Source organism: Oryx dammah, unplaced genomic scaffold (assembly GCF_014754425.2).
Source record: "Oryx dammah isolate SB20612 unplaced genomic scaffold, SCBI_Odam_1.1 HiC_scaffold_12, whole genome shotgun sequence".
Classification (NCBI taxonomy): domain Eukaryota; kingdom Metazoa; phylum Chordata; class Mammalia; order Artiodactyla; family Bovidae; genus Oryx; species Oryx dammah.
The window spans coordinates 62805006-62817573 of NW_024070196.1; the positions used below are offsets into that span (position 1 = coordinate 62805006).

The following is a 12568-nucleotide window of genomic DNA, read 5'->3' on the forward strand; positions in this document are numbered from 1 at the left end:
CTCAACCACGGCCAGGATTACCGCTACATCCATCCCCGCCCCCACACAGGCCAGAGGTCTCTCTAAAATGCTAATCCAGCCACAGAACATGACCTGGCTCCCTCTGTTCCCAGGACAGAGATGCTAGCCTCCTGCTTAGGGGTTGGCACCCCTCCATTTCATCCTCACAGTTCCTAGCACCTTGTCTGGGCCCCACCCTGGGTGGCAGGGCACTGGAGCCTCTGATATTGGTGGCTCAGGGCTGCAGGGGATGCCAAAGAGAGAATCGCCAATCAAAAATTCGGGTTGGTGGACAGCGGAGTCCAGAGGCGGGCATCCTTCAAGATGTGCCTCTCACCTCCACACCTGCAGGCCTTAGCCCTTGCCGTCCCTTCTGCTTGAAGCCCTTGAAGTTCTACTTGCATTCAACTGAAGCCCAGGTTGCTCAAAGGCTTTTTGGAGACATAAAGATGCCCCATAAATGTTTGATGAATAATTGGAGTGTCGTAAGTGGCTGTCCCTGATCCTTCTTCCATGGGTTCACGGAGCCTGCATACAGCAGGCCCTCGGAAAACCGTCTCATGTAGGAAAGATGGGCTGGCCCAGGGAGCTGGGGGTAGGCAGGGCTCAGGAAGTAGCCAAATGGGACACAGAGCTGAGAACTGGGGTGGGCTGCTGGCCCTTCAGCACCACGGCCAGCTCCCAGGGCAGACATCTGGGAGAAAGGGCCCGGCAGAGCCTGGGAGCTTAACCTCAGTTGCCATGGGAACTACCATGCCTTAACTGGCCCGAGGAACACTCCAACCTTTATAGATGATGACTTGACAAATTCAGCACCTACTATGTGCCAGGTCTTGGGCTAGATGCTGAGGCAGATGCCAGGAGAGGGGTGTGTGCATCAGAAGGGCAATTACGAGGCAGGGAGACAAGCGTACCCTTGATGGGGCCAACCTACCTGGCCTGAGGGGTAGGCCAGGGACAAGGGACAGCCCCACTCCCTCATAAGGAGGGTGACCGTATTGTGTCCCAGGTTTCGGAGCCAGATGCCTGAGCTTTGTTCCTTAACTAAATCCCAGCTTTATCTATTGTAAGCCTTTGGTCACTCAGTTGTGTCCAACTCTTTGTGACCCCATGGACTGCAGCACGCCAGGCCTCCCTGTCCATCACCAACTCCTGGAGTTTACTCAAACCATGTCCATCGAATCGGTGATGCCATCCAACCATCTCATCCTCTGTCGTCCCCTTCCCTCCTGCATTCAATCTTTCTCAGCATCGGGGTCTTTTCCAAGCAGTCAGTTCTTCACATCCGTTAAGTCTAGCCTTGGGCAAATGCCTCCATCTCTCTGAGCCTCAGTTCAGTTCAGTTACAGTCGCTCAGTCGTGTCCAACTCTTTGCGACCCCATGGACTGCAGCACACCAGGCCTCCCTGTCCATCACCAACTCCCGGAGTTTACTCAAACTCAAGTCCATTGAGTCAGTGATGTCATCCAACCATCTCATCCTCTGTTGTCCCCTTCTCCTCCTGCCTTTAATCTTTCCCAGCATCAGGGTCTTTTCAAATGAGTCACTTCCTTGCATCAGGTGGCCAAAGTACTGGAGCCTCAGTTACCCTGTCTGAAAAAGGGGTTAACCCCTTATCATGGCTTAGTACAAATAAAGTGCTAGGGTCACGGTAGTAACTCCCTAAGTGGTAGATGTTGCTAGTATCATCTGTGATTATTATCAACAGGTAGTCGTGTCTGACTCTCTGCGACCCCATGGACTGTAGTCCACGGAATTCTTCAGGCCAGAATATTGGAGTGGGTAGCCTTTACCGTCTCCAGGGGATCTTCCCAACCCAGGGATTGAACCCAGGTCTCCCACACTGCAGACAGATTCTTTACCAGCTGAGCCACAAGGGCAAGTCCAAGTAAGAAAGGGCCAAGTGAAGGCAAGGAGAGGAGGTCCCAAGTGGAGAATCACACAGGCAAACGTATGAAGACGAGAGAACCAGCGAGTACAGAAAACCTGAAGCAGCTTTGGGTTGCTGGGAAGACCAAGAGCATCCCACCTGTGCCCAGCCAGGCAGGTCACCAGGACAGAGGGGATGGGGCAGATCCCCCAGACCTCAAGGTGGGAGAGCCGTTTTCTGCCGTGGGCGGAGTTCCTCACGCTGGCCCCAGCAGCCAGCGTGAGGAACTCCGCCCATGGCAGTTTTCTGTGGACAGGTGCTGGGTCAGGGCAAGGAGAAGCTGAGAGTGGGTGCTAGGTGCATGGGTAGTGGCAGTTTCACAAAAGCTTGAGAGTCACACACCCCCCCCACCCCGCCACCAACTCACTGATGGGATGGGATGGGCTCTCACTGCCACCAGCCACAAGCCTGGCTGGTCTTCTCCCAGAGCCCCCCACCACAGTAAGTGAAGGGCGGTCCTCATTCTCACGCAAATGAACTTCCAGGAAGCCTGAGCAGGGAGAACAAAGACCCCAAACCTCAGAAGTCCCTACCCAACTTTTCTGAGACACTCTTCTCTGACAGCCAGATCCCAAGCAGGGGAAGTTAGGGGCAGGGTCCGAACCTCCAAGTCATTTGTTCCTCTCCTAGCTCTGGCTTTGGCTCTTTAAAGGCAAATAGCAGTCGCCTTCCAACAAAGGGGTGGGGTGGGGGGGGTCTGCAGCCAGGAATCAACACCCAGTGTCATCAGCATTATGATGCTATCATGGGGGCTGGGGGAATCCAGCAGAAAGGCCCCAAACCAGTATTTTTGGGGGTGGAGCTCATGGAACCTTCCGGGAGGAGCAGCAGGTTACCAGATGACTCTAGGGATAACGGGTCTGGGAGGAGAAAGACCCAGCACAGAGCCAAGATGGGCTGGGTACGCCCAGCCGTCCTCCCCTTGCTCCAGGGCCCTGCATCCACTCAGGGTACATCCATGCTGGGTTCAGGGTTAACCCAGCAACAGGGAAGGAGAAAATCTAATACTCTGAGCAGTAATAGGAGCTTGTTTTTATTTTTAGTGTTCCCAATGGGCTCAGCACTTTACAGACATCACCTCATTTAGCCCACCTCAGGCCTGGGAGCAGGAGAGAGCCGATTGTGTTGGTGTGTTGCTGCATGGTCTGGGTACCCATGATGGTAAGCAGCCCAAGGAGGGGGAGGAGCTGGAAGGGGGGGTGCATTTGGATTAGACCCTGGGGGGAGAGGAAGAATGGAGGAAGGTGGTCCCCCCACCCCCCGGCAGGAAGGGCCAGGAGTGCTTAGGGGAGAAGAGCCTAGATGGGGCAGGGCAGAGCGACTGGTAGGGAATCAAACATGGCAGGTGAGGGTTAGTCTTTAAGCCAAGGAACAACAGATGCTTCTGGGCGTCAAGCTGGGGCAGAGATGAGTACAGCCATCCAGAGAGGGGTGGGAACCAGGACAGGGGACCCGGGCACGGATGTAAATGTACTACCCCCTGAGTGGCAAATCCCACCCCTACATGGGCCAGGTGTCCCCTTGCGGCCTCGCTGTGAGGGAGGCTGGGTATGCGGTGTCCCCAAGCCCCACCTGGGTCGGGGATCTCCCTCCATGTCCTCTGGCCACAGGGCGCCTGGATTTTCGTGCTGGGGCGCAGGGGCCAGACCCCCTGGGTTTCAGCCCCAGCTGTGCCACAGTGCCCCCTCACCCCTTGGAGACTCTGATCATTTCTGGTTTTTTTAAATAACTTTTCAGGGACTTCCCTGGTGGTCCAGTGGCTAAGACCCTGTGCTCCCAATCCAGGAGCCCCGGGTTCAATCCCTGGTCAGGGAACTAGATCCCACATGCCACATCTAAGACCTGGCACAGCCAAATAAAGAAAAAATAAAAGGAAAATTTTCAAAAGGGATTTCAACCACTGACCACCTGGAGACAAAGCTGGGGTGCTCTGTAAACTCACAGACTCGACAGGGAGCAGCTGCTCAGGGAGGCAGTGGGCATGGAGGGTAGAGGTGGCGGGGCCGGGGAGAGGCAGGAGGAGAGAACAGCTTGGAAGCTTTGAAATCCAGGAGTGGAGGAACAGACAGATGGACAGAGTAAACTTTAGCCTAGGGAAGCAGGGGAGCATATGTGGTCCAGCCAACCTCCCAGCAGGTCCTGTCAACAACTCTTCTGTAAGAAGCCACTCCTGTGGCTCCAGGGTAAAAGAATCGGCCTGGCAACGGAGGAGACCCGGGTTCGATCCCTGATCCGGGAAGATCCCACATGCCGCGGAGCGGCTAAGCCAGGGAGCCTCAGCCACTGAAGCCCACGCGTCCTAGAGCCCGTCCTCTGCCACAGGAGACACCACCACTATGAGAAGCCTGCCCACGGCAGAGACAAGAACGCGCAGCGACGAAGACCCAGCACAGACGAAAGTAAATAAAATTACATACAAAAACAAACGGAAAGAAGCTCCTCTCCCACCATGTGGCCCATGACCTCCAGGCCTCCCCTCAGGCCCCTCAGGCCCCGTTACACCCTGCAGGGGCCAGGCTGAGCCTTCCTGTGGACATCACCGCCTTTCCCACTCAGAACCCCCACTGGACTCAAGGCATCTTTGACAGTATCCTCTGAGGCCCTGCGTGAACCCCTTCCCCACTCCTTAGCCACTGTCCCTCTCTGCTGGCTCACCTCTTCCTCTAAGAGGCCAACCTGGGTCTCGCCCCAGGACCTTTGCCATCACCATTTTGTTTCTATGTAAATACTCCTAGAGCAGCGGTCCCCAACTTTTTTGGGACCAGGGTCCGGTTTCATGGGAGAATTTTTCCAAGGACCTTGGAGGTGGGGGATGGTTTGGGGGGTGACTCAAGCACATTACATTTATTGTGCACTTTATCTCTAATCTAATGCTGCCGCTGATCTGACAGGGGGTACCAATCCATGGCCTGGAGGTTGGGGACCCCTGTTCCAGATCCAAGGCTCTCCAATAGAAATATAATGTCATTATAAACTTTCTAGTACCCATAGAGGGAATTATGTTCAATAATACATTGTCTTTAATCCAATATATCCAAAATGGTATCACTTCAACATATAATCAATATTCAAAACTGACTAATGAGATATTTTGGTTTTTTTGGTATCATGTCTTTGAAATCTGGGGGAAGATTTCACAGGTAGAATACAGCTGAGGCGGCACTTGCTGGACCAGCTCTAACCCCTCATTCACACCTCAACTCAAATGTCACCTCCTCCAAGAGGCCCTCCTTGACCACTCCACCTAAGCTAGCAACCCTCTGGCCCCAACACTATCCTGTCGCTGCTGTAGGTCTTTCACTGCTGTGGCCACTTGGAAATGATCTTATTGATGAACACTTTAATATTCTGTCTCCCTACTGGTGCACAGGCTCTGCTGGGTTTGCACACGGGGGCACACAGTAGGTGCTCAGGGTAAGCAGGTGGCAGGGGGAGGGGGGTCAGCCTGGGGCCCTCATCCCCCTACCTCATTTCAAATCTGACCCTCAGTGATGAGAGGCGGAGGCTTGTGTGTGTATGTACACGTTGTGTGTGGGGGGGACATGAACACACACACACACACATAAAGACCCTCCCTGCCTCCCCCAGCTTCTGAAAAGCAGGCCCAGAAGATGGGCCTCCTTTCAAAATCAGCCCGGCGCAGAAAAACGGCTGTGACAGCACAAAGCCGAGATTGAATCAGCGACGGGGCCGATTGCCTGGTGACGGTTACAAATGATCTGATGTGGAAAAGACGGGATCAGATGTGTGCAGAACAACGGCTGCTCCGAGCCCCCCAGCATCAGACAATGGGCTGCTGGGCGGGCGGGCGGCTCCAGAAGCTGAGGGCCGGAATGTGCCGATCGGTGCAGGGCCCAGGACCGCCGAGGCCGAGTCCGCGCACCGGCTCCCGTGGGCCCAGCTGGACTGGGACGGCCATTCACGCCATGCAAAGTCAGGCCCTCCCTGTGGGCCTTACACCCCAGTGTGAGACCAAGTCCCCAGCTCTGGGGAGCTGGGTGACAGTCAAGTTTCTCTTCATCAGACTCATTTCCAAATGACAAAATGACTAAAAGAAGGATGTTACTTCCATTGTGGGGGAGGAAAAGTCTCCCCACTTCTTGAACCCCACTTGCTCCGGACTTCTACTCTTAGGGTCAAGGGCTACACCCCCTGCCACATACAGCCACAGAACTAGCTTCCACCATCCCCCACGGGGTGGGGCAGAGGTCTGAATCTCCCAATGTGCGATTCCCTGGCTCTCACCCACCTTGTACTGAATGTCACCCTCCCTTAACCATCTCCACAGCCCCCCGCAAGGAAGCTGGGTCCAGAGAGACTGCCTGGCTTGCCCAGAGGTGCACAGCAGGGAGGTGGCCAAGCCTGGGGACTCATACACCCATTTCTAGTCCACTCTGAGGCCAGGCACATAGCACGTGGTCAACAAGTCCGCACTGAACGGACAGACCATACTCTGCAGCCCTTCTTTCCTGACCACTCCTTGCAGACCCAGAACTCACAGCTCCCCCAGCTCCTCTCCAGTTGTGTGCTCTGGCCCCGGGAGTCTCCCCCACCATCATTTCACTGCAGCGTTGACCACATCCATCCAACAGACCCCTCCACACATCTGGAATACCCAGGCCCCCAGAGAACCAAGCCAGTGTTCGTCAGTGCAGGTGGGTGAGCAGAGAATCAGCTGGGGGCCACGCCGGCCTTGTCCCAAGGATGAGATGCAAGGGCTGGGAAGGCTCTGGATGGAGGGGAGGGCTGCTTCCTCCAGCAACGACGACGCGCCGGAGCCATGTCCCATCCTGAGAGGTGTGGGTGCAGCCATGCCGCCCATTCTCCCAGGGTGACAAAGGACGAGGGTTCCTCCGAGGCCGTATAGCAGGGTTGGAGCGTGAAGCCTGGTGATGGGGCCGTGCCAAGGGAGGCCTGGGATTCCAAGTGGCACCAGCCATCCCCGGGGTGGGCACGAAGCTGATGCCAGAGGGGCCATCCTGAGGCCAACGGAGTTAACTCTCTACCGCCAGCACCACCAGGACAGTGCCCTTCGAGGCATGTCCCCCTTCAGCTCCAGACCAGCAGCATCCAGGAGGGACCAAACAGCACGCGTCTAAAGCACGATCCAGACTGTTCTGCTTGAACCCCAGCTCTGCCACTAACCAGGAGGACTCTCTTGAGTCTCATGGAGTCCCTTGGGGTCTCAGTTTCTCCATCTGTAAAATGGGGCTAGAAACCTCCCCTTCCTCATCCTGTTGTGGTGAGGACCAAGTTGCATGATACATGCGTCATCAGTGTGGTCACTCGCTCAGGGGCAGTGGTAAATCTGCTGCTCAGCAACTTCAGATCTCCCACCCACGGGGAGTCCACCTTGTGGCAGTGTCCACCCCTAGCTCTCAGAGTCACGGGCCAGAGATGACTGCAAGGAGCTTGGCGAGGGAAGGCGTCTGTCTGGGGTCTTGCAGGGCAGGGGAAGGGGGCTGGGAGACTTCCACAGCCCTGGTCTGGGGACCCCTGGGCTCCAAGATCTTAAACCCCAAGCCCTTCCAGCACTGTTTCTCCATCAGCTCCCACGGACAAGGGCTCGGTGAGCACAGTTCAGGGGTGAGGGGACTAAATCTCCCACTGACTGAAACTGCCTGAGCACTGGCGGTGCGCCAGGCTGCAGGGACCTGGAGAAGAATCAGAAACAGCAGCAGCAATTGGGCACGTGCCCAGCAACCCCATCCCCGGATCAGCCGGAGCCTCGAGGGAACCCAGACAAGAGGGGTTGTTTCCCAGTATGAGCAGCTTCCTGGAAGAGAGAGGCCTCTGAGCACCCTTGATTATGGGCTCCAGGGGGTGCAGCGCCTGGCTCAGAGCCCAGAGGCACCCAACTGGGGCTCCTCTCAAGAGCTAGCTGAATGGTGTGGGGCCAGGAGGGGACCCCACCCCATGGGCAGATGCCAGAGGTAAGACTCTGCAGGCATTCACACACTGAATCTCCTCACCTCCCTGCTGCTAAGTCACTTCAGTCGTGTCCGACTGTGCGACCCCATAGACAGCAGCCCACCAGGCTCCCGTCTCTGGGATTCTCCAGACAGAACACTGGAGTGGGTTGCCATTTCCTTCTCCGATGCATGAAAGTGAAAAGAGAAAGTGAAGTCGCTCAGTCGTGTCCAGCTCTTAGCAACCCCATGGACTGCAGCCTACCAGGCTCCTCCATCCATGGGATTTTCCAGGCAAGAGTACTGGGGTGGGGTGCCATTGCCTTCTCCCACCTCCCTAAGGAAGGGACTATTATCATCCCAATCTTCCAGGAGGGGAAACTGAGGCACAGAGCAGAAAAGCCCCTTGGCCAAAGCCATCCAGCAAGAGACTGATGGATCAGAGAATTTGAACTCACATCCATTTGGCTCTGCCATCCTGACCACCACACCCACAGCCCTGGGCACGAGCGCGCACACACGGGAAAATCCACACAGGTTGGAGGGGCAGGAGGGTGGGGCCTTGAAGACCAGCAGGCTGAGGCATCTGACACGTGACCCGCAGACCGGAGGAGGCCACAGAGAAGGTGTGGTGGTTAAAGCAAGGGCGCCACAGCTGATCGATCTAGGTCCAAACCCCAGCTCTTCCACTTGCCAGCTGTGCAGCCTTGGGCAGGTCAGCTAACCTCTCTGTGCTTCAGTTTCCCCATCTGAAGAATGAGCTTCAAGTTCCATGAGGCTGAATTTTGGCATACACTGAATTTCACGTGTTTATTAAATTGGGGAAAAAAAATAGGAAAGACAGCGAAAGCTGGTGGGCTTAGTGCCCAGCCAGGTTTGGGGACAATCAAGTTGTAGGGCCAAGGGCACACGTTGGCTGCGGACAGTGGGCCCAGCCTGGCCCAGTTCAGCCCGGCCAGGTGGGTGCTGGGCCCGGGCAGGGGCGGCGTCTCGCAGGCTCGCCGGGGCGCGCACCAGCATGTGTGTGCACGGCTGTGTGTGTGCTGCAGCAGCTTCTGTGCAAACATGTTAATTTGTTTTCATTTTGTGTTTTTTTTCTCTCACAGGATAATTGGGTGAGTTTGAAGTCTTGGCGAGGCTGCTGATTATAGCTATTTGGGTGGTGCCCTCATGGGGCTGGGGCCCTGCCTCCAGTGGTGAAGGCGGCGGCTGGGGGTGCCTTCGGGGGCGTGTGGAGCTGCCGCTGGGTTCTGGGGGCTCTTGCTGGGCAGGGATGTGGATAGGGAGGGCGGGACACCCCAGGACCCCCATCGTCCCCCCAACCCAGACAACATCATATCTCTGAAGGGTGTAAATGCCGCCCACAAACATCTTTTTCTTTGTCCTGTTGGCTGCAGTAAAAAGAAACTGTGATGTGGTTGCCAATATTGAAAAGAACTAAAATTTCACCCAAAATTCCCATCGTCTGGTTTCTCTTGAAAACTAACTAGAACTGGCAGCTCTGGAGCCCACATTCCCACAAGACCCAGTGGCAGCTGCTTTGCTCACTGTGTCACCTGGTTGGCCCCTGCGGCACCGGAGTTATCCAGCCAGTCGGGGGGTGGGGAGGGCACTGGGTTTGGGGTCGGATGGTCCAAGGCTGCAACAGAGGCTCCGCCCACAGAAGGTGTGTGACCTCAGCCTGCACCTGCCTTCTGGAGCCTGGAGCCTCCTGTCTCATCCGTAAACTCCCCACCTCCCCCTGGGAGGATTAAACCGAGGTGGCCGAGCTTTAGGGAGGAAGCATCCTAAGGGCTCAGGAGTGTTCGCTCCCCTGAGTGGAGGAGAGAGACCTGCGGTGAGCCCTGCCTGATCCGTGGGTGCCCTGCACTTGACCCCAGCCTCAGAAACACAGCCTCGTCACCCATCTGTTTGTATCTGTTTCTGCCACGAGGCCAGGCAGGGGCCTGGAGTCTGACGGCCAGGGCTGAGTATTTGTTTAGACTTCACTGAAGACCAACTACACACACTGTAGATCAAGAGTGGGGAGAAAGAGGTTCGGGGCTCTGGCATTGGTGAGTCGGGTATGGGGCCCAGGGGAGGGACTCAAAGCCGCTCTAGGGGAGAGGAGAGCTGGAGTCACTCGTGCAGAGAAGGCACGTGATTGCCCACATGAAGGTGGCGTGGGGAAGGTGCTCTACGTGGGCGCCCCAGCCTGAGCAAAGGCACAGAGAGGGGTGTGGCCTGGCGGGTGCGAGCTGGTCCCAGGTTCCTGGAATGTGCCATGGGAAGCCACGTGGCCTTTGGGGGCTTCCTGTGGGCGGTTCTGGGCCTCCCACAGGCTGGGCTGACAAATGGGACTTGGTCAGTGGCTGCCGTGGGCACCTGTCCAGCAGGCCGGGGGGAGGCCAGGAAGACAACAAAGAGCTGGGCTTTCTGGGCAGCCACCTTCCCTGTGTTCTGGGCCCCTTAGGGCCCTGGGCCCCTTGCCTGGCCACTTCAGAGTGATCTGAGCCACAGTCTGCTCACCTGCAAAATGGGGCTCTGGCAGGGACCCAGCGAGCCAGCCCCTGTCATGCGCTTGTGCTCCTAAGAGTCACCCTCACATCCCTGCCACCCACCCACTGCCTGCCCTCTCACCTCTCTCAGAGGCCCCAGCCCACCTCTGTGCAGCCTGGTGTGTGCAGGTAACTGAGCTCAGCACGTTAGCTACCCCTGCCCCGGCCCAGACCCCTGATGCTCCCGGGGGTAGATTCTATTTCATTCTCATTTTTAAGCTAAGGGAAGGGAAGCTCAGAGAAGGTTTAATGGGTAGGGCAACCCTCAACAGGTTCCTGGGCTTGATCTCCACTTAAATCTGCAGCCACTAGCCCAGACCCTGGCCAGGATGGAGGGATGGATGGACGCCTGGTACCCTGTTGCCCAGGCAACAGAGAGCCGGCAGCCTTTCTCAGGCCATCCCGGCAACTGAGGCAGCATCTCAAATTGCAGCCCTGGACCCAGGACACACAGGGCAACTCCATGGGAAGAAAAGGCTTTGAAGTCGGCCCAATGTTGGCCCCCAGACCAGCTGTGTGACAGGCGAGTAGCCTGTCCTGAGCCCATGTCTTCACCTGTAACCTGGGACTACTGCCCTTGACCTGCAGGACTGGTGGACTGTCTGGCCCATCGCTGCATATACTGGCCTGCGGCAAACCAGGCTAGTGGCTGACCTTGGCTTCTCTAGCAGCCAGGGGCTCCCAGGAAACAAGAGGAAGGCAAATAATGGAGGAAGGAGGTGGCAGGCTCCCCAGCCAGTCTGCTGGGGGTGGCTGCAAGGCCTCTGTGGAGGGCTCAGGCCTCCCCGGTCACACAGGGTGGCAGCTGGCAGCACCCCTTCCCCCACTGAGCCCCACACAAAGGGGCCTCTATTCCTGCTCTGAACGTTTGTCCCTGGCCGGCTGGGCCGCACCGCCCTCGCCCCACTCCCCTGGCTGCTCTGCCTGGCCCGAGCCGGACACAAAGGCCGGCGTGTCCCTGCCAAGCCAGCCTGGCCTCAGAAGACCCCATCCACAGAGAACTCAAAAGGGTGGATTCGTAGAGCTGGCCAGGCCTCCATCCAGGCCACAATGAGGAGGGGGCTAGACAGGAGGAAAATGGCTTTGGAGCAACCGAACCTGAATCTGGCTCCAGCTTCCCCACCTTCTTGCTCTGCAGCCCTAGATCAGCTTGGCCCTCGGTTTTCTCATCTGTACAATGGGGTCAATGACGACAACCCACCCACCTTCCGAGGGGTGGAGGGTTTGGTTAGGTATGCGAGCCTGACGTGTACCCAGCACCTCAAAGGCAGATTAGAGCAGTTAGGGGTCGGGGGAGCAGGCAGCTTCCCCCCACATAGACCATTCCCCTCCTCTACTCTCCTCCCAGCAAGGTCCACACGTGTCGGTGCTGACCCGCAGGCCTCGGCCACAGCCCCGGACTGCCTCTGGCCCATCTGCAGACAGCAGGATAACAGCAGCCACTGCTTATGAAAACACCTACTGTGTGCTGGGACTTTTAGTTCCATCATCTCTTTTCGACCCTCCAGCTATTCTGGAAGGGCATACCAGGCTGGGCTCCAAAGGCCAGCGACCCAGGTCCAGTGATCCTGGCTGCGAGACTCTGAGCCTCATGCTCCCTGTTGCTAAGAGCTGCCTGCCCTCAAGAGGTTCCTGTGATGATGTCATCAACTCAATGGACATGAGTCTGAGTAAACTGTGAAAGATAGCGAAAGACAGGGAAGCCTGGCGTGCTGCGGTCCCTGGGGTCACAAAGAGTTGGACATGACTAAACGACTGAACAACAACTACTAAATGAGAAAAAGCCTGCTTGGGACTTCCCTGGTGGGCCAGTGGCTAAAACTCTGTGCTCCCAAAGCAGGGGGCTCGGGTTCAATCCCTGGTCAGGGAACAAGATCCCATATGCCGCAACTAAAGATGGTACAGTGCCGCAGCTAAGACTCAGAGTGGCCCATCTCAACCCCTCAGAAGAGCCTGCTTCATGCCTACAGCCCAGAGCCTGGCCCCAGCACGCTGGAAAGCCTGACCTACTGGGCTATGACTCCTATCAGGTAGGGAAACTGAAGCCCAGTTGGCAAGTGGCTCAGGGCCTGGCATGATGCGGGCGGGCCATGAACCTTATACCTGACGCATCATCCTAGGAGGTGGAATTGGGGCTCCCAGCCCGACCCATCTCCCTGGCTGACCCCCAGGAGCCCTCACCCTACCGCAC

The 12568-nt window shown here is 56.9% G+C and overlaps 1 protein-coding gene across 1 annotated transcript in view; it reads right to left on the bottom strand.

Annotated features, from left to right (window-relative positions):
• The window catches only part of FAM222A (family with sequence similarity 222 member A), a 59542-nt gene that overhangs the window by 35782 nt on the left and 11192 nt on the right, over positions 1–12568 (bottom strand). The window lies entirely within an intron of this gene.